The sequence below is a fragment of the Lycorma delicatula genome, chromosome 1 (assembly GCF_047948215.1).
Source record: "Lycorma delicatula isolate Av1 chromosome 1, ASM4794821v1, whole genome shotgun sequence".
Classification (NCBI taxonomy): Eukaryota; Metazoa; Arthropoda; class Insecta; order Hemiptera; family Fulgoridae; genus Lycorma; species Lycorma delicatula.
The window spans coordinates 62,357,689-62,381,601 of record NC_134455.1 but is presented as its reverse complement, the minus strand read 5'-3'; the positions used below and the strand labels follow the sequence as shown (position 1 = coordinate 62,381,601).

The window sequence follows — 23,913 nt, the reverse complement described above, 5'->3', positions numbered from 1 at the left end:
CTACCAACCTTTTTCAAGCTTCTAACATTCCACGCTCCGACTCGTAGAATGTTATTTTTTAATTTTCTGGTGACCCCTTCCTTAGTAGTCCCCACCCGGAGATCCGAACGGGGGACTATTTTACCTCCGGAATATTTTACCAAGGAAGGCGCCTCCATTATTGCTATGTGAAAATGCAGAGAGCCACATTTTCTTGGAAAAAAAGCAGCTGTAGTTTTCCATTGCTTTCAGCTGCGCAGTACTCAGAGGACTGAGTGATGTTGATACGGCCGTTTAAGTCGTCCTGACTCACGCCCCTAACAACTACTGAAAGAGCTGCTGCCCTCTTTCAGGAATCATTCCTTAGTCTGGCTCTCAACAGATACCTCTCCGATATGGTTGCACCTTCGGTCCAGCTACTCTGTATCCCTGAGCACTCAAGCCCCCTCACCAACGGCAAGGTCTCATGATTCATAGAGGAGGATCAACCATAATATCAACTCCATATTTATTCGTTTTATCAGTGCTTCCGGAATAATACATAGTGCATTCATCCCTTTGCTGCATTCCAGTTCTTGGCCATCTTAAGCCACTTATGCCTAGGATGTTTAACAGTGTAGCAGCATCTCTGCTGCTACACTGTTCATTTTGCCTGAAACAAGACTTCTTACATTCCAGGTACCAATTCTCATGATTTTGTTCAACATTGTCCCCCCACGGAGATCCTACCAGAGAACTACTAACTCCGGAAAATTTAATATTGAAACCAACCATAATGATGATTTATACTAGGGATATGCATTGGAATCTTTAATGCAGTGGTTTCTGCATCTTCATGCCATTGATTTATAGATTCATCCGCCTTTATGAATGATTTCTCGACCATAGGACAAGAAGGTGCCCTGACTGTTGCCAGCTCCTCCACCTGAAGCTGTTGGCTGGCATATTCCAGCAGGCATTCAGTTACAGCTGCTGTTCTATCCGTTTGGTTCGCGGTAGGTATTTTATTTCCCTTCTACCTGGCATATCTATCGAGCATTCCCTATTTGCCACCTGGGGATGCGGACTCTATAAACTCTTCTTGTTATTCTTTTAACACATTATTAATGATCATGTAGTTCTTTTTTTTTTAGTTTTTAACGATTCACCAGAAAGTTAACATGTATTGGCTTTATTAGCAACTTAAAGGTTAATGTATCAAAATACAAATGATGTATCAAATCTTTTATTAGAAAGATGTTATATGGTGCATTGATTATGGTTATGTATTCCATTTCTAAACTAGTCACTAGTGCTAAAGAAGTAGTGACTTTTCTCTTATTGGTAATATGTTTTCTGAAATTCTTAGGGAAAAATTTATGGTATAAATATATTTTTCTGAAAAATTTGTTTAATTGTATACCAAAGCTGTATCTAAAAGTTTTCAAGAAAGTTTTTGTAAACCCAAAATATGATAATTAAAAAACCCTTTCTTAGATCTGGTGTATTATTTTTTATTACGATTCCAGTAAAGAGATAAAACTTATAGAGAACATATTTTTTAAAAAAATAATGAAAGTTAACTGAAAACAAATACAATTTTTAAAAAATTGAACTTTTATTTTAAACAAAATAAACCGAAATGTGCCAAAAAATAATTTTACAATCCAAGCCTTCAGCCCAGAATTAGCATAAAATAATTCTGAAAAACTTCTTTATACTTCCTTATCTGATAATAATCCTTTTACAATTTTGTAAGAATTTATTACACTCATCTTTCTTCCTCTAATCTGTTGGTTCACTACCCAAATATTTAAAGCTTTTTGTCACTTTAAGAACTTATATATTTTGATTTTATCTTTCCTTTATTTGGTTATATGTACACTGTTCTTTCCTTTACTTTCATACCATATCATGCTGTATCCTTTAATTTCAAATATTAAGAATCTACAAACTTTATTTTCACTTTCATTCTATATCACAATATCACCAGCAACTAGGCATGCTTTCCTAATCGCTTTACATATTTCATCTGTTATCATAAATATACATGATAAATCTACTTGCTGGTAATTTACTTTGTCTTGATTCATGCACAAGAAATTACTTTGAAATCAAAAAAATTGTATTTTGATAATTTTAAACATGTTTGTGGTTGTTTAAAGAGAATTTTTAGATCAAGATAAGAAACTTCAAATCTATAACCAGGATCATGTAAGAAAGCAGTTTTAGATTTGATAACTGATGTTATAGATGACAGATAAATGCGATTCAATCTAATTAAAGTGAGCAATATTACACAAAGCTAGATACGATGGCAACTTGAAAATTTTTCAGTCTGACAAAGAATTTTTTTATTTTTCAATGTAGTCGCCTTGCAATTCTATGCATTAGATAATGACTTTTCAACTTTTTAATAACCTCATTCTTGAGTTAAAGTGAATCTCCATCGAGCCATTTCTTCAGGTTTGGAAGAGGAAGTAATTGCAAAGAACCAATTCTGGCACATGTGGAAGCACTTTGAAGTACAGTTCAAGGAGTTTTGAAGCAGCAACCTGAGATGTGTGTATAGGTACACACACACATCATTTTTGTTTTCTTGTCACACTTTCATCTGCTCTCTCACCTACTGTTTGTTCTTGGGCATGTAACAGAAAGTTTTTCATTCTCAAAATCTGTAAAATGTAGTAGACATGGTCTACTACATTTTGGTTTTACGTTGATAGTCTATCAAGATGTTTGCAATGTCAATAACTCGTGTACCTTCAGTCTGTGATTATTTAATATAGAATTGTGGATTTTTTGATGATGTTGTTGATCAGATCAGCTTTTTGGCATCCTGAGCATTCATTACCTTGAACTGACTACAATGGAATAGTGTGACTACATTTTAAATTCAGCAGCCCACTTTTTCACTGCCAAAAAAATGGAAAAAATCCTTTAAAGTGGAATCTACTCTTTTTATATGACCATTAGGGTTAAAACTTTCAAAACAAAGTACTTTATTACAGCTCGAACTTCAATCTTATTCATTTTTCAGAAAATGTCCAAAATTTGTTTGCTTTACTGAATAACCACAAACAAATAACTAAACAGACACCTCTGAAATTTCTCAGCACTGCCATTTAAAGGATCACATTAGACAAATATCATAGTCATTTGTTCATACTTCTGCCATCTCTGTCTCATGCCAAGAACTTTTTGAGTGACCCTTGTTAGATCACCTTTTGATATAAGTCAAAAGTTGTGACTTATTATTTTTAGTAATGTACTACCATTTTTCTATCTTGTAAAATTTTTAATATTATAATCTTTTGACTTATTACAGGTTGTTGTTTTTTCCAATGAGTTTTCCAGCAACTGCCGGATCTGGGTGTGTGTATGTGTATAGGCAAATGCAATTACCACTTCTGGCTTGCCAAGCCTGATAAAGATGCAGTGTAATTGTAAATGTACCAGTAAACAAGTAGTCTGGAACAAACTCAGGTCAACCACTATTAAGATGTGTGAGTGTTATAACAGGTATTCTTCCATTAAACATAAGAGCCATTTTTTATATTTTAAATTTATAAAAATGGAAGTATACATATGTTATCTGCTTATTCAAAATCAATCAATAATTTTATTTTATTATGCAGGTGATTCAAAAGTGTAGAGCATCTCACAGGAGTTGATTCTGTAGCTAAAAATAGGAAGAAAAAAGGTCATATAATAGGCATGAAAATGCTTTGTTAGCGAGTTATGGCAAGCAAAATATTTCGCATGGATTTTGGTTCCCCAGAGAAATGAAGACTTTCTGAAATTCTGGGAAGGTAAATTAAGAGGCGAATTTAGTTGTTTCTTATGGTATTTGACCTGAAAATATTTTAAAAATGAGTCCTAATGCTGTACCTCTATTAGATTTAAACATATATGATGTAAAACAAAAACTTAGGGGGGGGGGGGGTAAAAAATAACATTTTGGTTATAACAAAATTTTATTAAATGGTTAATTAAATTGTCTTTCTTTCAATTAGAAATGTAGAAAATTTACTTGAAAAAAATTCATGTAAACTACTTAAGAAAAAATTGAATACAGTATATTGAAATTTAACTTTATTAAAAATTAAAACAGACTGAATTGTGAAAAAAAGAATTTAACAGGATGACAACTAATTTTGTCCATAGGTTGGAAACAGCTTTTTATATAAAATGTAATTTAACTTTGAAAACAATGAAAAAATGACATTAAAGATTAGTATATTATTATATTTATTTTTGTCTTCAGTCATTTGACTGACTTGATGCAGCTCTCCAAGATTCCCTATCTACTGCTAGTCGTTTCATTTCAGTATACCCTCTACATCCTACATCCCTAACAATTTGTTTTACATATTCCAAACGTGGCCTGCCTACACAATTTTTCCCTTCTACCTGTCCTTCCAATATTAAAGGGACTATTCCAGGATGCCTTAGTATGTGGCCTATAAGTCTGTCTCTTCTTTTAACTATATTTTTCCAAATGCTTCTTTCTTCATCTATTTGCCGCAATACCTCTTCATTTGTCACTTTATCCACCCATCTGATTTTTAACATTCTCCTATAGCACCACATTTCAAAAGCTTCTAACCTTTTCTTCTCAGATACTCCGATTGTCCAAGTTTCACTTCCATATTAAGCGACACTCCAAACATACACTTTCAAAAATCTTTTCCTGACATTTAAATTAATTTTTTATGTAAACAAATTATATTTCTTACTGAAGGCTCGTTTAGCTTGTGCTATTCGGCATTTTATATCGCTCCTGCTTCGTCCATCTTTAGTAATTCTACTTCCCAAATAACAAAATTCTTCTACCTCCATAATCTTTTCTCCTCCTATTTTCACATTCAGCGGTCCATCTTTGTTATTTCTACTACATTTCATTACTTTTGTTTTGTTCTTGTTTATTTTCATGCGATAGTTCTTGCGTAGGACTTCATCTATGCCGTTCATTGTTTCTTCTAAATCCTTTTTACTCTCGGCTAGAATTACTATATCATCAGCAAATCGTAGCATCTTTATCTTTTCACCTTGTACTGTTACTCCGAATCTAAATTGTTCTTTAACATCATTAACTGCTAGTTCCATGTAAAGATTAAAAAGTAACGGAGATAGGGAACATCCTTGTCGGACTCCCTTTCTTATTAGGGCTTCTTTCTTATGTTCTTCAATTGTTATTGTTGCTGTTTGGTTCCTGTACATGTTAGCAATTGTTCTTCTATCTCTGTATTTGAACCCTAATTTTTTTAAAATACTGAACATTTTATTCCAGTCTACGTTATCAAAAGCCTTTTCTAGGTCTATAAACGCCAAGTATGTTGGTTTGTTTTTCTTTAATCTTCCTTCTACTATTAATCTGAGGCCTAAAATTGCTTCCCTTGTCCCTATACTTTTCCTGAAACCAAATTGGTCTTCTCCTAACACTTCTTCCACTCTCCTCTCAATTCTTCTGTATAAAATTCTAGTTAAGATTTTTGATGCATGACTAATTAAACTAATTGTTCTGTATTCTTCACATTTATCTGCCCCTGCTTTCTTTGGTATCATAACTATAACACTTTTTTTGAAGTCTGATGGAAATTCCCCATTTTCATAAATATTACACACCAGTTTGTATAATCTATCAATCGCTTCCTCACCTGCACTGCGCAGTAATTCTACAGGTATTCCGTCTATTCCAGGAGCCTTTCTGCCATTTAAATCTTTTAATGCTCTCTTAAATTCAGATCTCAGTATTGCTTCTCCCATTTCATCCTCTTCAACTTCCTCTTCTTCCTCTATAACACCATTTTCTAATTCATTTCCTCCATATAACTCTTCAATATATTCCACCCATCTATCGACTTTACCTTTCGTATTATATATTGGTGTACCATCTTTGTTTAACACATTATTAGATTTTAATTTATGTACCCCAAAATTTTCCTTAACTTTCCTGTATGCTCCATCTATTTTACCAATGTTCATTTCTCTTTCCACTTCTGAACACTTTTCTTTAATCCACTCTTCTTTCACCAGTTTGCACTTCCTGTTTATAGCATTTCTTAATTTCCGATAGTTCCTTTTACTTTCTTCATCACTAGCATTCTTATATTTTCTACGTTCATCCATCAGCTGCAATATATCGTCTGAAACCCAAGGTTTTCTACCGGTTCTCTTTATTCCGCCTAAGTTTGCTTCTGCTGATTTAAGAATTTCCTTTTTAACATTTTCCCATTCTTCTTCTACATTTTCTACCTTATCTTTTTTACTCAGACCTCTTGCGATGTCCTCCTCAAAAATCTTCTTTACCTCCTCTTCCTCAAGCTTCTCTAAATTCCACCGATTCATCTGACACTTTTTCTTCAGGTTTTTAAACCCCAATCTACATTTCATTATCACCAAATTATGGTCGCTATCAATGTCTGCTCCAGGGTAAGTTTTGCAGTCAACGAGTTGATTTCTAAATCTTTGCTTAACCATGATATAATCTATCTGATACCTTCCAGTATCGCCTGGCTTTTTCCAAGTGTATATTCTTCTATTATGATTTTTAAATTGGGTGTTGGCAATTACTAAATTATACTTCGTGCAAAATTCTATAAGTCGGTCCCCTCTTTCATTCCTTTTGCCCAGCCCGTATTCACCCACTATATTTCCTTCCTTGCCTTTTCCAATGCTTGCATTCCAATCTCCCACTATTATTAAATTTTCATCTCCTTTTACGTGTTTAATTGCTTCATCAATCTCTTCGTATACACACTCTACCTCATCATCATCATGGGTGCTTGTAGGCATATAGACGTTAACAATCGTTGTCGGTTTAGGTTTTGATTTTATCCTTATTACAATGATTCTATCGCTATGCGTTTTGAAATACTCCACTCTCCTCCCTATCTTCTTGTTCATCACGAAACCTACTCCTGCCTGCCCATTATTTGACGCTGAGTTAATTACTCTAAAATCACCTGACCAAAAGTCGCCTTCTTCTTCCCACCGAACCTCACTAATTCCTACTATATCCACATTTGTCCTACCCATTTCCCTTTTTAAATTTTCTAGCCTACCAACCTTTTTCAAGCTTCTAACATTCCACGCTCCGACTCGTAGAATGTTATTTTTTAATTTTCTGGTGACCCCTTCCTTAGTAGTCCCCACCCGGAGATCCGAACGGGGGACTATTTTACCTCCGGAATATTTTACCAAGGAAGGCGCCTCCATTATTGCTATGTGAAAATGCAGAGAGCCACATTTTCTTGGAAAAAAAGCAGCTGTAGTTTTCCATTGCTTTCAGCTGCGCAGTACTCAGAGGACTGAGTGATGTTGATACGGCCGTTTAAGTCGTCCTGACTCACGCCCCTAACAACTACTGAAAGAGCTGCTGCCCTCTTTCAGGAATCATTCCTTAGTCTGGCTCTCAACAGATACCTCTCCGATATGGTTGCACCTTCGGTCCAGCTACTCTGTATCCCTGAGCACTCAAGCCCCCTCACCAACGGCAAGGTCTCATGATTCATAGAGGAGGATCAACCATAATATCAACTCCATATTTATTCGTTTTATCAGTGCTTCCGGAATAATACATAGTGCATTCATCCCTTTGCTGCATTCCAGTTCTTGGCCATCTTAAGCCACTTATGCCTAGGATGTTTAACAGTGTAGCAGCATCTCTGCTGCTACACTGTTCATTTTGCCTGAAACAAGACTTCTTACATTCCAGGTACCAATTCTCATGATTTTGTTCAACATTGTCCCCCCACGGAGATCCTACCAGAGAACTACTAACTCCGGAAAATTTAATATTGAAACCAACCATAATGATGATTTGTACTAGGGATATGCATTGGAATCTTTAATGCAGTGGTTTCTGCATCTTCATGCCATTGATTTATAGATTCATCCGCCTTTATGAATGATTTCTCGACCATAGGACAAGAAGGTGCCCTGACTGTTGCCAGCTCCTCCACCTGAAGCTGTTGGCTGGCATATTCCAGCAGGCATTCAGTTACAGCTGCTGTTCTATCCGTTTGGTTCGCGGTAGGTATTTTATTTCCCTTCTACCTGGCATATCTATCGAGCATTCCCTATTTGCCACCTGGGGATGCGGACTCTATAAACTCTTCTTGTTATTCTTTTAACACATTATTAATGATCATGTAGTTCTTTTTTTTTTAGTTTTTAACGATTCACCAGAAAGTTAACATGTATTGGCTTTATTAGCAACTTAAAGGTTAATGTATCAAAATACAAATGATGTATCAAATCTTTTATTAGAAAGATGTTATATGGTGCATTGATTATGGTTATGTATTCCATTTCTAAACTAGTCACTAGTGCTAAAGAAGTAGTGACTTTTCTCTTATTGGTAATATGTTTTCTGAAATTCTTAGGGAAAAATTTATGGTATAAATATATTTTTCTGAAAAATTTGTTTAATTGTATACCAAAGCTGTATCTAAAAGTTTTCAAGAAAGTTTTTGTAAACCCAAAATATGATAATTAAAAAACCCTTTCTTAGATCTGGTGTATTATTTTTTATTACGATTCCAGTAAAGAGATAAAACTTATAGAGAACATATTTTTAAAAAAAATAATGAAAGTTAACTGAAAACAAATACAATTTTTAAAAAATTGAACTTTTATTTTAAACAAAATAAACCGAAATGTGCCAAAAAATAATTTTACAATCCAAGCCTTCAGCCCAGAATTAGCATAAAATAATTCTGAAAAACTTCTTTATACTTCCTTATCTGATAATAATCCTTTTACAATTTTGTAAGAATTTATTACACTCATCTTTCTTCCTCTAATCTGTTGGTTCACTACCCAAATATTTAAAGCTTTTTGTCACTTTAAGAACTTATATATTTTGATTTTATCTTTCCTTTATTTGGTTATATGTACACTGTTCTTTCCTTTACTTTCATACCATATCATGCTGTATCCTTTAATTTCAAATATTAAGAATCTACAAACTTTATTTTCACTTTCATTCTATATCACAATATCACCAGCAACTAGGCATGCTTTCCTAATCGCTTTACATATTTCATCTGTTATCATAAATATACATGATAAATCTACTTGCTGGTAATTTACTTTGTCTTGATTCATGCACAAGAAATTACTTTGAAATAAAAAAAATTGTATTTTGATAATTTTAAACATGTTTGTGGTTGTTTAAAGAGAATTTTTAGATCAAGATAAGAAACTTCAAATCTATAACCAGGATCATGTAAGAAAGCAGTTTTAGATTTGATAACTGATGTTATAGATGACAGATAAATGCGATTCAATCTAATTAAAGTGAGCAATATTACACAAAGCTAGATACGATGGCAACTTGAAAATTTTTCAGTCTGACAAAGAATTTTTTTATTTTTCAATGTAGTCGCCTTGCAATTCTATGCATTAGATAATGACTTTTCAACTTTTTAATAACCTCATTCTTGAGTTAAAGTGAATCTCCATCGAGCCATTTCTTCAGGTTTGGAAGAGGAAGTAATTGCAAAGAACCAATTCTGGCACATGTGGAAGCACTTTGAAGTACAGTTCAAGGAGTTTTGAAGCAGCAACCTGAGATGTGTGTATAGGTACACACACACATCATTTTTGTTTTCTTGTCACACTTTCATCTGCTCTCTCACCTACTGTTTGTTCTTGGGCATGTAACAGAAAGTTTTTCATTCTCAAAATCTGTAAAATGTAGTAGACATGGTCTACTACATTTTGGTTTTACGTTGATAGTCTATCAAGATGTTTGCAATGTCAATAACTCGTGTACCTTCAGTCTGTGATTATTTAATATAGAATTGTGGATTTTTTGATGATGTTGTTGATCAGATCAGCTTTTTGGCATCCTGAGCATTCATTACCTTGAACTGACTACAATGGAATAGTGTGACTACATTTTAAATTCAGCAGCCCACTTTTTCACTGCCAAAAAAATGGAAAAAATCCTTTAAAGTGGAATCTACTCTTTTTATATGACCATTAGGGTTAAAACTTTCAAAACAAAGTACTTTATTACAGCTCGAACTTCAATCTTATTCATTTTTCAGAAAATGTCCAAAATTTGTTTGCTTTACTGAATAACCACAAACAAATAACTAAACAGACACCTCTGAAATTTCTCAGCACTGCCATTTAAAGGATCACATTAGACAAATATCATAGTCATTTGTTCATACTTCTGCCATCTCTGTCTCATGCCAAGAACTTTTTGAGTGACCCTTGTTAGATCACCTTTTGATATAAGTCAAAAGTTGTGACTTATTATTTTTAGTAATGTACTACCATTTTTCTATCTTGTAAAATTTTTAATATTATAATCTTTTGACTTATTACAGGTTGTTGTTTTTTCCAATGAGTTTTCCAGCAACTGCCGGATCTGGGTGTGTGTATGTGTATAGGCAAATGCAATTACCACTTCTGGCTTGCCAAGCCTGATAAAGATGCAGTGTAATTGTAAATGTACCAGTAAACAAGTAGTCTGGAACAAACTCAGGTCAACCACTATTAAGATGTGTGAGTGTTATAACAGGTATTCTTCCATTAAACATAAGAGCCATTTTTTATATTTTAAATTTATAAAAATGGAAGTATACATATGTTATCTGCTTATTCAAAATCAATCAATAATTTTATTTTATTATGCAGGTGATTCAAAAGTGTAGAGCATCTCACAGGAGTTGATTCTGTAGCTAAAAATAGGAAGAAAAAAGGTCATATAATAGGCATGAAAATGCTTTGTTAGCGAGTTATGGCAAGCAAAATATTTCGCATGGATTTTGGTTCCCCAGAGAAATGAAGACTTTCTGAAATTCTGGGAAGGTAAATTAAGAGGCGAATTTAGTTGTTTCTTATGGTATTTGACCTGAAAATATTTTAAAAATGAGTCCTAATGCTGTACCTCTATTAGATTTAAACATATATGATGTAAAACAAAAACTTAGGGGGGGGGGGGGTAAAAAATAACATTTTGGTTATAACAAAATTTTATTAAATGGTTAATTAAATTGTCTTTCTTTCAATTAGAAATGTAGAAAATTTACTTGAAAAAAATTCATGTAAACTACTTAAGAAAAAATTGAATACAGTATATTGAAATTTAACTTTATTAAAAATTAAAACAGACTGAATTGTGAAAAAAAGAATTTAACAGGATGACAACTAATTTTGTCCATAGGTTGGAAACAGCTTTTTATATAAAATGTAATTTAACTTTGAAAACAATGAAAAAATGACATTAAAGATTAGTATATTATTATATTTATTTTTGTCTTCAGTCATTTGACTGACTTGATGCAGCTCTCCAAGATTCCCTATCTACTGCTAGTCGTTTCATTTCAGTATACCCTCTACATCCTACATCCCTAACAATTTGTTTTACATATTCCAAACGTGGCCTGCCTACACAATTTTTCCCTTCTACCTGTCCTTCCAATATTAAAGGGACTATTCCAGGATGCCTTAGTATGTGGCCTATAAGTCTGTCTCTTCTTTTAACTATATTTTTCCAAATGCTTCTTTCTTCATCTATTTGCCGCAATACCTCTTCATTTGTCACTTTATCCACCCATCTGATTTTTAACATTCTCCTATAGCACCACATTTCAAAAGCTTCTAACCTTTTCTTCTCAGATACTCCGATTGTCCAAGTTTCACTTCCATATTAAGCGACACTCCAAACATACACTTTCAAAAATCTTTTCCTGACATTTAAATTAATTTTTTATGTAAACAAATTATATTTCTTACTGAAGGCTCGTTTAGCTTGTGCTATTCGGCATTTTATATCGCTCCTGCTTCGTCCATCTTTAGTAATTCTACTTCCCAAATAACAAAATTCTTCTACCTCCATAATCTTTTCTCCTCCTATTTTCACATTCAGCGGTCCATCTTTGTTATTTCTACTACATTTCATTACTTTTGTTTTGTTCTTGTTTATTTTCATGCGATAGTTCTTGCGTAGGACTTCATCTATGCCGTTCATTGTTTCTTCTAAATCCTTTTTACTCTCGGCTAGAATTACTATATCATCAGCAAATCGTAGCATCTTTATCTTTTCACCTTGTACTGTTACTCCGAATCTAAATTGTTCTTTAACATCATTAACTGCTAGTTCCATGTAAAGATTAAAAAGTAACGGAGATAGGGAACATCCTTGTCGGACTCCCTTTCTTATTAGGGCTTCTTTCTTATGTTCTTCAATTGTTATTGTTGCTGTTTGGTTCCTGTACATGTTAGCAATTGTTCTTCTATCTCTGTATTTGAACCCTAATTTTTTTAAAATACTGAACATTTTATTCCAGTCTACGTTATCAAAAGCCTTTTCTAGGTCTATAAACGCCAAGTATGTTGGTTTGTTTTTCTTTAATCTTCCTTCTACTATTAATCTGAGGCCTAAAATTGCTTCCCTTGTCCCTATACTTTTCCTGAAACCAAATTGGTCTTCTCCTAACACTTCTTCCACTCTCCTCTCAATTCTTCTGTATAAAATTCTAGTTAAGATTTTTGATGCATGACTAATTAAACTAATTGTTCTGTATTCTTCACATTTATCTGCCCCTGCTTTCTTTGGTATCATAACTATAACACTTTTTTTGAAGTCTGATGGAAATTCCCCATTTTCATAAATATTACACACCAGTTTGTATAATCTATCAATCGCTTCCTCACCTGCACTGCGCAGTAATTCTACAGGTATTCCGTCTATTCCAGGAGCCTTTCTGCCATTTAAATCTTTTAATGCTCTCTTAAATTCAGATCTCAGTATTGCTTCTCCCATTTCATCCTCTTCAACTTCCTCTTCTTCCTCTATAACACCATTTTCTAATTCATTTCCTCCATATAACTCTTCAATATATTCCACCCATCTATCGACTTTACCTTTCGTATTATATATTGGTGTACCATCTTTGTTTAACACATTATTAGATTTTAATTTATGTACCCCAAAATTTTCCTTAACTTTCCTGTATGCTCCATCTATTTTACCAATGTTCATTTCTCTTTCCACTTCTGAACACTTTTCTTTAATCCACTCTTCTTTCACCAGTTTGCACTTCCTGTTTATAGCATTTCTTAATTTCCGATAGTTCCTTTTACTTTCTTCATCACTAGCATTCTTATATTTTCTACGTTCATCCATCAGCTGCAATATATCGTCTGAAACCCAAGGTTTTCTACCGGTTCTCTTTATTCCGCCTAAGTTTGCTTCTGCTGATTTAAGAATTTCCTTTTTAACATTTTCCCATTCTTCTTCTACATTTTCTACCTTATCTTTTTTACTCAGACCTCTTGCGATGTCCTCCTCAAAAATCTTCTTTACCTCCTCTTCCTCAAGCTTCTCTAAATTCCACCGATTCATCTGACACCTTTTCTTCAGGTTTTTAAACCCCAATCTACATTTCATTATCACCAAATTATGGTCGCTATCAATGTCTGCTCCAGGGTAAGTTTTGCAGTCAACGAGTTGATTTCTAAATCTTTGCTTAACCATGATATAATCTATCTGATACCTTCCAGTATCGCCTGGCTTTTTCCAAGTGTATATTCTTCTATTATGATTTTTAAATTGGGTGTTGGCAATTACTAAATTATACTTCGTGCAAAATTCTATAAGTCGGTCCCCTCTTTCATTCCTTTTGCCCAGCCCGTATTCACCCACTATATTTCCTTCCTTGCCTTTTCCAATGCTTGCATTCCAATCTCCAACTATTATTAAATTTTCATCTCCTTTTATGTGTTTAATTGCTTCATCAATCTCTTCGTATACACACTCTACCTCATCATCATCATGGGTGCTTGTAGGCATATAGACGTTAACAATCGTTGTCGGTTTAGGTTTTGATTTTATCCTTATTACAATGATTCTATCGCTATGCGTTTTGAAATACTCCACTCTCCTCCCTATCTTCTTGTTCATCACGAAACCTACTCCTGCCTGCCCATTATTTGACGTTGAGTTAATTACTCTAAAATCACCTGACCAAAAGTCGCCTTCTTCTTCCCACCGAACCTCACTAATTCCTACTATATCCACATTTGTCCTACCCATTTCCCTTTTTAAATTTTCTAGCCTACCAACCTTTTTCAAGCTTCTAACATTCCACGCTCCGACTCGTAGAATGTTATTTTTTAATTTTCTGGTGACCCCTTCCTTAGTAGTCCCCACCCGGAGATCCGAACGGGGGACTATTTTACCTCCGGAATATTTTACCAAGGAAGGCGCCTCCATTATTGCTATGTGAAAATGCAGAGAGCCACATTTTCTTGGAAAAAAAGCAGCTGTAGTTTTCCATTGCTTTCAGCTGCGCAGTACTCAGAGGACTGAGTGATGTTGATACGGCCGTTTAAGTCGTCCTGACTCACGCCCCTAACAACTACTGAAAGAGCTGCTGCCCTCTTTCAGGAATCATTCCTTAGTCTGGCTCTCAACAGATACCTCTCCGATATGGTTGCACCTTCGGTCCAGCTACTCTGTATCCCTGAGCACTCAAGCCCCCTCACCAACGGCAAGGTCTCATGATTCATAGAGGAGGATCAACCATAATATCAACTCCATATTTATTCGTTTTATCAGTGCTTCCGGAATAATACATAGTGCATTCATCCCTTTGCTGCATTCCAGTTCTTGGCCATCTTAAGCCACTTATGCCTAGGATGTTTAACAGTGTAGCAGCATCTCTGCTGCTACACTGTTCATTTTGCCTGAAACAAGACTTCTTACATTCCAGGTACCAATTCTCATGATTTTGTTCAACATTGTCCCCCCACGGAGATCCTACCAGAGAACTACTAACTCCGGAAAATTTAATATTGAAACCAACCATAATGATGATTTATACTAGGGATATGCATTGGAATCTTTAATGCAGTGGTTTCTGCATCTTCATGCCATTGATTTATAGATTCATCCGCCTTTATGAATGATTTCTCGACCATAGGACAAGAAGGTGCCCTGACTGTTGCCAGCTCCTCCACCTGAAGCTGTTGGCTGGCATATTCCAGCAGGCATTCAGTTACAGCTGCTGTTCTATCCGTTTGGTTCGCGGTAGGTATTTTATTTCCCTTCTACCTGGCATATCTATCGAGCATTCCCTATTTGCCACCTGGGGATGCGGACTCTATAAACTCTTCTTGTTATTCTTTTAACACATTATTAATGATCATGTAGTTCTTTTTTTTTTAGTTTTTAACGATTCACCAGAAAGTTAACATGTATTGGCTTTATTAGCAACTTAAAGGTTAATGTATCAAAATACAAATGATGTATCAAATCTTTTATTAGAAAGATGTTATATGGTGCATTGATTATGGTTATGTATTCCATTTCTAAACTAGTCACTAGTGCTAAAGAAGTAGTGACTTTTCTCTTATTGGTAATATGTTTTCTGAAATTCTTAGGGAAAAATTTATGGTATAAATATATTTTTCTGAAAAATTTGTTTAATTGTATACCAAAGCTGTATCTAAAAGTTTTCAAGAAAGTTTTTGTAAACCCAAAATATGATAATTAAAAAACCCTTTCTTAGATCTGGTGTATTATTTTTTATTACGATTCCAGTAAAGAGATAAAACTTATAGAGAACATATTTTTTAAAAAAATAATGAAAGTTAACTGAAAACAAATACAATTTTTAAAAAATTGAACTTTTATTTTAAACAAAATAAACCGAAATGTGCCAAAAAATAATTTTACAATCCAAGCCTTCAGCCCAGAATTAGCATAAAATAATTCTGAAAAACTTCTTTATACTTCCTTATCTGATAATAATCCTTTTACAATTTTGTAAGAATTTATTACACTCATCTTTCTTCCTCTAATCTGTTGGTTCACTACCCAAATATTTAAAGCTTTTTGTCACTTTAAGAACTTATATATTTTGATTTTATCTTTCCTTTATTTGGTTATATGTACACTGTTCTTTCCTTTACTTTCATACCATATCATGCTGTATCCTTTAATTTCAAATATTAAGAATCTACAAACTTTATTTTCACTTTCATTCTATATCACAATATCACCAGCAACTAGGCATGCTTTCCTAATCGCTTTACATATTTCATCTGTTATCATAAATATACATGATAAATCTACTTGCTGGTAATTTACTTTGTCTTGATTCATGCACAAGAAATTACTTTGAAATCAAAAAAATTGTATTTTGATAATTTTAAACATGTTTGTGGTTGTTTAAAGAGAATTTTTAGATCAAGATAAGAAACTTCAAATCTATAACCAGGATCATGTAAGAAAGCAGTTTTAGATTTGATAACTGATGTTATAGATGACAGATAAATGCGATTCAATCTAATTAAAGTGAGCAATATTACACAAAGCTAGATACGATGGCAACTTGAAAATTTTTCAGTCTGACAAAGAATTTTTTTATTTTTCAATGTAGTCGCCTTGCAATTCTATGCATTAGATAATGACTTTTCAACTTTTTAATAACCTCATTCTTGAGTTAAAGTGAATCTCCATCGAGCCATTTCTTCAGGTTTGGAAGAGGAAGTAATTGCAAAGAACCAATTCTGGCACATGTGGAAGCACTTTGAAGTACAGTTCAAGGAGTTTTGAAGCAGCAACCTGAGATGTGTGTATAGGTACACACACACATCATTTTTGTTTTCTTGTCACACTTTCATCTGCTCTCTCACCTACTGTTTGTTCTTGGGCATGTAACAGAAAGTTTTTCATTCTCAAAATCTGTAAAATGTAGTAGACATGGTCTACTACATTTTGGTTTTACGTTGATAGTCTATCAAGATGTTTGCAATGTCAATAACTCGTGTACCTTCAGTCTGTGATTATTTAATATAGAATTGTGGATTTTTTGATGATGTTGTTGATCAGATCAGCTTTTTGGCATCCTGAGCATTCATTACCTTGAACTGACTACAATGGAATAGTGTGACTACATTTTAAATTCAGCAGCCCACTTTTTCACTGCCAAAAAAATGGAAAAAATCCTTTAAAGTGGAATCTACTCTTTTTATATGACCATTAGGGTTAAAACTTTCAAAACAAAGTACTTTATTACAGCTCGAACTTCAATCTTATTCATTTTTCAGAAAATGTCCAAAATTTGTTTGCTTTACTGAATAACCACAAACAAATAACTAAACAGACACCTCTGAAATTTCTCAGCACTGCCATTTAAAGGATCACATTAGACAAATATCATAGTCATTTGTTCATACTTCTGCCATCTCTGTCTCATGCCAAGAACTTTTTGAGTGACCCTTGTTAGATCACCTTTTGATATAAGTCAAAAGTTGTGACTTATTATTTTTAGTAATGTACTACCATTTTTCTATCTTGTAAAATTTTTAATATTATAATCTTTTGACTTATTACAGGTTGTTGTTTTTTCCAATGAGTTTTCCAGCAACTGCCGGATCTGGGTGTGTGTATGTGTATAGGCAAATGCAATTACCACTTCTGGCTTGCCAAGCCTGATAAAGATGCAGTGTAATTGTAAATGTACCAGTAAACAAGTAGTCTGGAACAAACTCAGGTCAACCACTATTAAGATGTGTGAGTGTTATAACAGGTATTCTTCCATTAAACATAAGAGCCATTTTTTATATTTTAAATTTATAAAAATGGAAGTATACATATGTTATCTGCTTATTCAAAATCAATCAATAATTTTATTTTATTATGCAGGTGATTCAAAAGTGTAGAGCATCTCACAGGAGTTGATTCTGTAGCTAAAAATAGGAAGAAAAAAGGTCATATAATAGGCATGAAAATGCTTTGTTAGCGAGTTATGGCAAGCAAAATATTTCGCATGGATTTTGGTTCCCCAGAGAAATGAAGACTTTCTGAAATTCTGGGAAGGTAAATTAAGAGGCGAATTTAGTTGTTTCTTATGGTATTTGACCTGAAAATATTTTAAAAATGAGTCCTAATGCTGTACCTCTATTAGATTTAAACATATATGATGTAAAACAAAAACTTAGGGGGGGGGGGGGGTAAAAAATAACATTTTGGTTATAACAAAATTTTATTAAATGGTTAATTAAATTGTCTTTCTTTCAATTAGAAATGTAGAAAATTTACTTGAAAAAAATTCATGTAAACTACTTAAGAAAAAATTGAATACAGTATATTGAAATTTAACTTTATTAAAAATTAAAACAGACTGAATTGTGAAAAAAAGAATTTAACAGGATGACAACTAATTTTGTCCATAGGTTGGAAACAGCTTTTTATATAAAATGTAATTTAACTTTGAAAACAATGAAAAAATGACATTAAAGATTAGTATATTATTATATTTATTTTTGTCTTCAGTCATTTGACTGACTTGATGCAGCTCTCCAAGATTCCCTATCTACTGCTAGTCGTTTCATTTCAGTATACCCTCTACATCCTACATCCCTAACAATTTGTTTTACATATTCCAAACGTGGCCTGCCTACACAATTTTTCCCTTCTACCTGTCCTTCCAATATTAAAGGGACTATTCCAGGATGCCTTAGTATGTGGCCTATAAGTCTGTCTCTTCTTTTAACTATATTTTTCCAAATGCTTCTTTCTTCATCTATTTGCCGCAATACCTCTTCATTTGTCACTTTATCCACCCATCTGATTTTTAACATTCTCCTATAGCACCACATTTCAAAAGCTTCTAACCTTTTCTTCTCAGATACTCCGATTGTCCAAGTTTCACTTCCATATTAAGCGACACTCCAAACATACACTTTCAAAAATCTTTTCCTGACATTTAAATTAATTTTTTATGTAAACAAATTATATTTCTTACTGAAGGCTCGTTTAGCTTGTGCTATTCGGCATTTTATATCGCTCCTGCTTCGTCCATCTTTAGTAATTCTACTTCCCAAATAACAAAATTCTTCTACCTCCATAATCTTTTCTCCTCCTATTTTCACATTCAGCGGTCCATCTTTGTTATTTCTACTACATTTCATTACTTTTGTTTTGTTCTTGTTTATTTTCATGCGATAGTTCTTGCGTAGGACTTCATCTATGCCGTTCATTGTTTCTTCTAAATCCTTTTTACTCTCGGCTAGAATTACTATATCATCAGCAAATCGTAGCATCTTTATCTTTTCACCTTGTACTGTTACTCCGAATCTAAATTGTTCTTTAACATCATTAACTGCTAGTTCCATGTAAAGATTAAAAAGTAACGGAGATAGGGAACATCCTTGTCGGACTCCCTTTCTTATTAGGGCTTCTTTCTTATGTTCTTCAATTGTTATTGTTGCTGTTTGGTTCCTGTACATGTTAGCAATTGTTCTTCTATCTCTGTATTTGAACCCTAATTTTTTTAAAATACTGAACATTTTATTCCAGTCTACGTTATCAAAAGCCTTTTCTAGGTCTATAAACGCCAAGTATGTTGGTTTGTTTTTCTTTAATCTTCCTTCTACTATTAATCTGAGGCCTAAAATTGCTTCCCTTGTCCCTATACTTTTCCTGAAACCAAATTGGTCTTCTCCTAACACTTCTTCCACTCTCCTCTCAATTCTTCTGTATAAAATTCTAGTTAAGATTTTTGATGCATGACTAATTAAACTAATTGTTCTGTATTCTTCACATTTATCTGCCCCTGCTTTCTTTGGTATCATAACTATAACACTTTTTTTGAAGTCTGATGGAAATTCCCCATTTTCATAAATATTACACACCAGTTTGTATAATCTATCAATCGCTTCCTCACCTGCACTGCGCAGTAATTCTACAGGTATTCCGTCTATTCCAGGAGCCTTTCTGCCATTTAAATCTTTTAATGCTCTCTTAAATTCAGATCTCAGTATTGCTTCTCCCATTTCATCCTCTTCAACTTCCTCTTCTTCCTCTATAACACCATTTTCTAATTCATTTCCTCCATATAACTCTTCAATATATTCCACCCATCTATCGACTTTACCTTTCGTATTATATATTGGTGTACCATCTTTGTTTAACACATTATTAGATTTTAATTTATGTACCCCAAAATTTTCCTTAACTTTCCTGTATGCTCCATCTATTTTACCAATGTTCATTTCTCTTTCCACTTCTGAACACTTTTCTTTAATCCACTCTTCTTTCACCAGTTTGCACTTCCTGTTTATAGCATTTCTTAATTTCCGATAGTTCCTTTTACTTTCTTCATCACTAGCATTCTTATATTTTCTACGTTCATCCATCAGCTGCAATATATCGTCTGAAACCCAAGGTTTTCTACCGGTTCTCTTTATTCCGCCTAAGTTTGCTTCTGCTGATTTAAGAATTTCCTTTTTAACATTTTCCCATTCTTCTTCTACATTTTCTACCTTATCTTTTTTACTCAGACCTCTTGCGATGTCCTCCTCAAAAATCTTCTTTACCTCCTCTTCCTCAAGCTTCTCTAAATTCCACCGATTCATCTGACACCTTTTCTTCAGGTTTTTAAACCCCAATCTACATTTCATTATCACCAAATTATGGTCGCTATCAATGTCTGCTCCAGGGTAAGTTTTGCAGTCAACGAGTTGATTTCTAAATCTTTGCTTAACCATGATATAATCTATCTGATACCTTCCAGTATCGCCTGGCTTTTTCCAAGTGTATATTCTTCTATTATGATTTTTAAATTGGGTGTTGGCAATTACTAAATTATACTTCGTGCAAAATTCTATAAGTCGGTCCCCTCTTTCATTCCTTTTGCCCAGCCCGTATTCACCCACTATATTTCCTTCCTTGCCTTTTCCAATGCTTGCATTCCAATCTCCAACTATTATTAAATTTTCATCTCCTTTTACGTGTTTAATTGCTTCATCAATCTCTTCGTATACACACTCTACCTCATCATCATCATGGGTGCTTGTAGGCATATAGACGTTAACAATCGTTGTCGGTTTAGGTTTTGATTTTATCCTTATTACAATGATTCTATCGCTATGCGTTTTGAAATACTCCACTCTCCTCCCTATCTTCTTGTTCATCACGAAACCTACTCCTGCCTGCCCATTATTTGACGTTGAGTTAATTACTCTAAAATCACCTGACCAAAAGTCGCCTTCTTCTTCCCACCGAACCTCACTAATTCCTACTATATCCACATTTGTCCTACCCATTTCCCTTTTTAAATTTTCTAGCCTACCAACCTTTTTCAAGCTTCTAACATTCCACGCTCCGACTCGTAGAATGTTATTTTTTAATTTTCTGGTGACCCCTTCCTTAGTAGTCCCCACCCGGAGATCCGAACGGGGGACTATTTTACCTCCGGAATATTTTACCAAGGAAGGCGCCTCCATTATTGCTATGTGAAAATGCAGAGAGCCACATTTTCTTGGAAAAAAAGCAGCTGTAGTTTTCCATTGCTTTCAGCTGCGCAGTACTCAGAGGACTGAGTGATGTTGATACGGCCGTTTAAGTCGTCCTGACTCACGCCCCTAACAACTACTGAAAGAGCTGCTGCCCTCTTTCAGGAATCATTCCTTAGTCTGGCTCTCAACAGATACCTCTCCGATATGGTTGCACCTTCGGTCCAGCTACTCTGTATCCCTGAGCACTCAAGCCCCCTCACCAACGGCAAGGTCTCATGATTCATAGAGGAGGATCAACCATAATATCAACTCCATATTTATTCGTTTTATCAGTGCTTCCGGAATAATACATAGTGCATTCATCCCTTTGCTGCATTCCAGTTCTTGGCCATCTTAAGCCACTTATGCCTAGGATGTTTAACAGTGTAGCAGCATCTCTGCTGCTACACTGTTCATTTTGCCTGAAACAAGACTTCTTACATTCCAGGTACCAATTCTCATGATTTTGTTCAACATTGTCCCCCCACGGAGATCCTACCAGAGAACTACTAACTCCGGAAAATTTAATATTGAAACCAACCATAATGATGATTTATACTAGGGATATGCATTGGAATCTTTAATGCAGTGGTTTCTGCATCTTCATGCCATTGATTTATAGATTCATCCGCCTTTATGAATGATTTCTCGACCATAGGACAAGAAGGTGCCCTGACTGTTGCCAGCTCCTCCACCTGAAGCTGTTGGCTGGCATATTCCAGCAGGCATTCAGTTACAGCTGCTGTTCTATCCGTTTGGTTCGCGGTAGGTATTTTATTTCCCTTCTACCTGGCATATCTATCGAGCATTCCCTATTTGCCACCTGGGGATGCGGACTCTATAAACTCTTCTTGTTATTCTTTTAACACATTATTAATGATCATGTAGTTCTTTTTTTTTTAGTTTTTAACGATTCACCAGAAAGTTAACATGTATTGGCTTTATTAGCAACTTAAAGGTTAATGTATCAAAATACAAATGATGTATCAAATCTTTTATTAGAAAGATGTTATATGGTGCATTGATTATGGTTATGTATTCCATTTCTAAACTAGTCACTAGTGCTAAAGAAGTAGTGACTTTTCTCTTATTGGTAATATGTTTTCTGAAATTCTTAGGGAAAAATTTATGGTATAAATATATTTTTCTGAAAAATTTGTTTAATTGTATACCAAAGCTGTATCTAAAAGTTTTCAAGAAAGTTTTTGTAAACCCAAAATATGATAATTAAAAAACCCTTTCTTAGATCTGGTGTATTATTTTTTATTACGATTCCAGTAAAGAGATAAAACTTATAGAGAACATATTTTTTAAAAAAATAATGAAAGTTAACTGAAAACAAATACAATTTTTAAAAAATTGAACTTTTATTTTAAACAAAATAAACCGAAATGTGCCAAAAAATAATTTTACAATCCAAGCCTTCAGCCCAGAATTAGCATAAAATAATTCTGAAAAACTTCTTTATACTTCCTTATCTGATAATAATCCTTTTACAATTTTGTAAGAATTTATTACACTCATCTTTCTTCCTCTAATCTGTTGGTTCACTACCCAAATATTTAAAGCTTTTTGTCACTTTAAGAACTTATATATTTTGATTTTATCTTTCCTTTATTTGGTTATATGTACACTGTTCTTTCCTTTACTTTCATACCATATCATGCTGTATCCTTTAATTTCAAATATTAAGAATCTACAAACTTTATTTTCACTTTCATTCTATATCACAATATCACCAGCAACTAGGCATGCTTTCCTAATCGCTTTACATATTTCATCTGTTATCATAAATATACATGATAAATCTACTTGCTGGTAATTTACTTTGTCTTGATTCATGCACAAGAAATTACTTTGAAATCAAAAAAATTGTATTTTGATAATTTTAAACATGTTTGTGGTTGTTTAAAGAGAATTTTTAGATCAAGATAAGAAACTTCAAATCTATAACCAGGATCATGTAAGAAAGCAGTTTTAGATTTGATAACTGATGTTATAGATGACAGATAAATGCGATTCAATCTAATTAAAGTGAGCAATATTACACAAAGCTAGATACGATGGCAACTTGAAAATTTTTCAGTCTGACAAAGAATTTTTTTATTTTTCAATGTAGTCGCCTTGCAATTCTATGCATTAGATAATGACTTTTCAACTTTTTAATAACCTCATTCTTGAGTTAAAGTGAATCTCCATCGAGCCATTTCTTCAGGTTTGGAAGAGGAAGTAATTGCAAAGAACCAATTCTGGCACATGTGGAAGCACTTTGAAGTACAGTTCAAGGAGTTTTGAAGCAGCAACCTGAGATGTGTGTATAGGTACACACACACATCATTTTTGTTTTCTTGTCACACTTTCATCTGCTCTCTCACCTACTGTTTGTTCTTGGGCATGTAACAGAAAGTTTTTCATTCTCAAAATCTGTAAAATGTAGTAGACATGGTCTACTACATTTTGGTTTTACGTTGATAGTCTATCAAGATGTTTGCAATGTCAATAACTCGTGTACCTTCAGTCTGTGATTATTTAATATAGAATTGTGGATTTTTTGATGATGTTGTTGATCAGATCAGCTTTTTGGCATCCTGAGCATTCATTACCTTGAACTGACTACAATGGAATAGTGTGACTACATTT

At 33.8% G+C, this 23,913-nt stretch overlaps 1 long non-coding RNA gene across 2 annotated transcripts in view; it reads left to right on the top strand.

Annotated features, from left to right (window-relative positions):
- Window positions 1-23,913, top strand: part of LOC142318943 (uncharacterized) — a 71,485-nt gene that overhangs the window by 22,143 nt on the left and 25,429 nt on the right. For both annotated transcript variants that reach the window (XR_012755081.1, XR_012755080.1), the window contains exons 4-6: window positions 3,287-3,464; window positions 10,308-10,485; window positions 17,329-17,506. This is a non-coding gene — a long non-coding RNA (uncharacterized LOC142318943). The remainder of the gene's footprint in view (window positions 1-3,286; window positions 3,465-10,307; window positions 10,486-17,328; window positions 17,507-23,913) is intronic.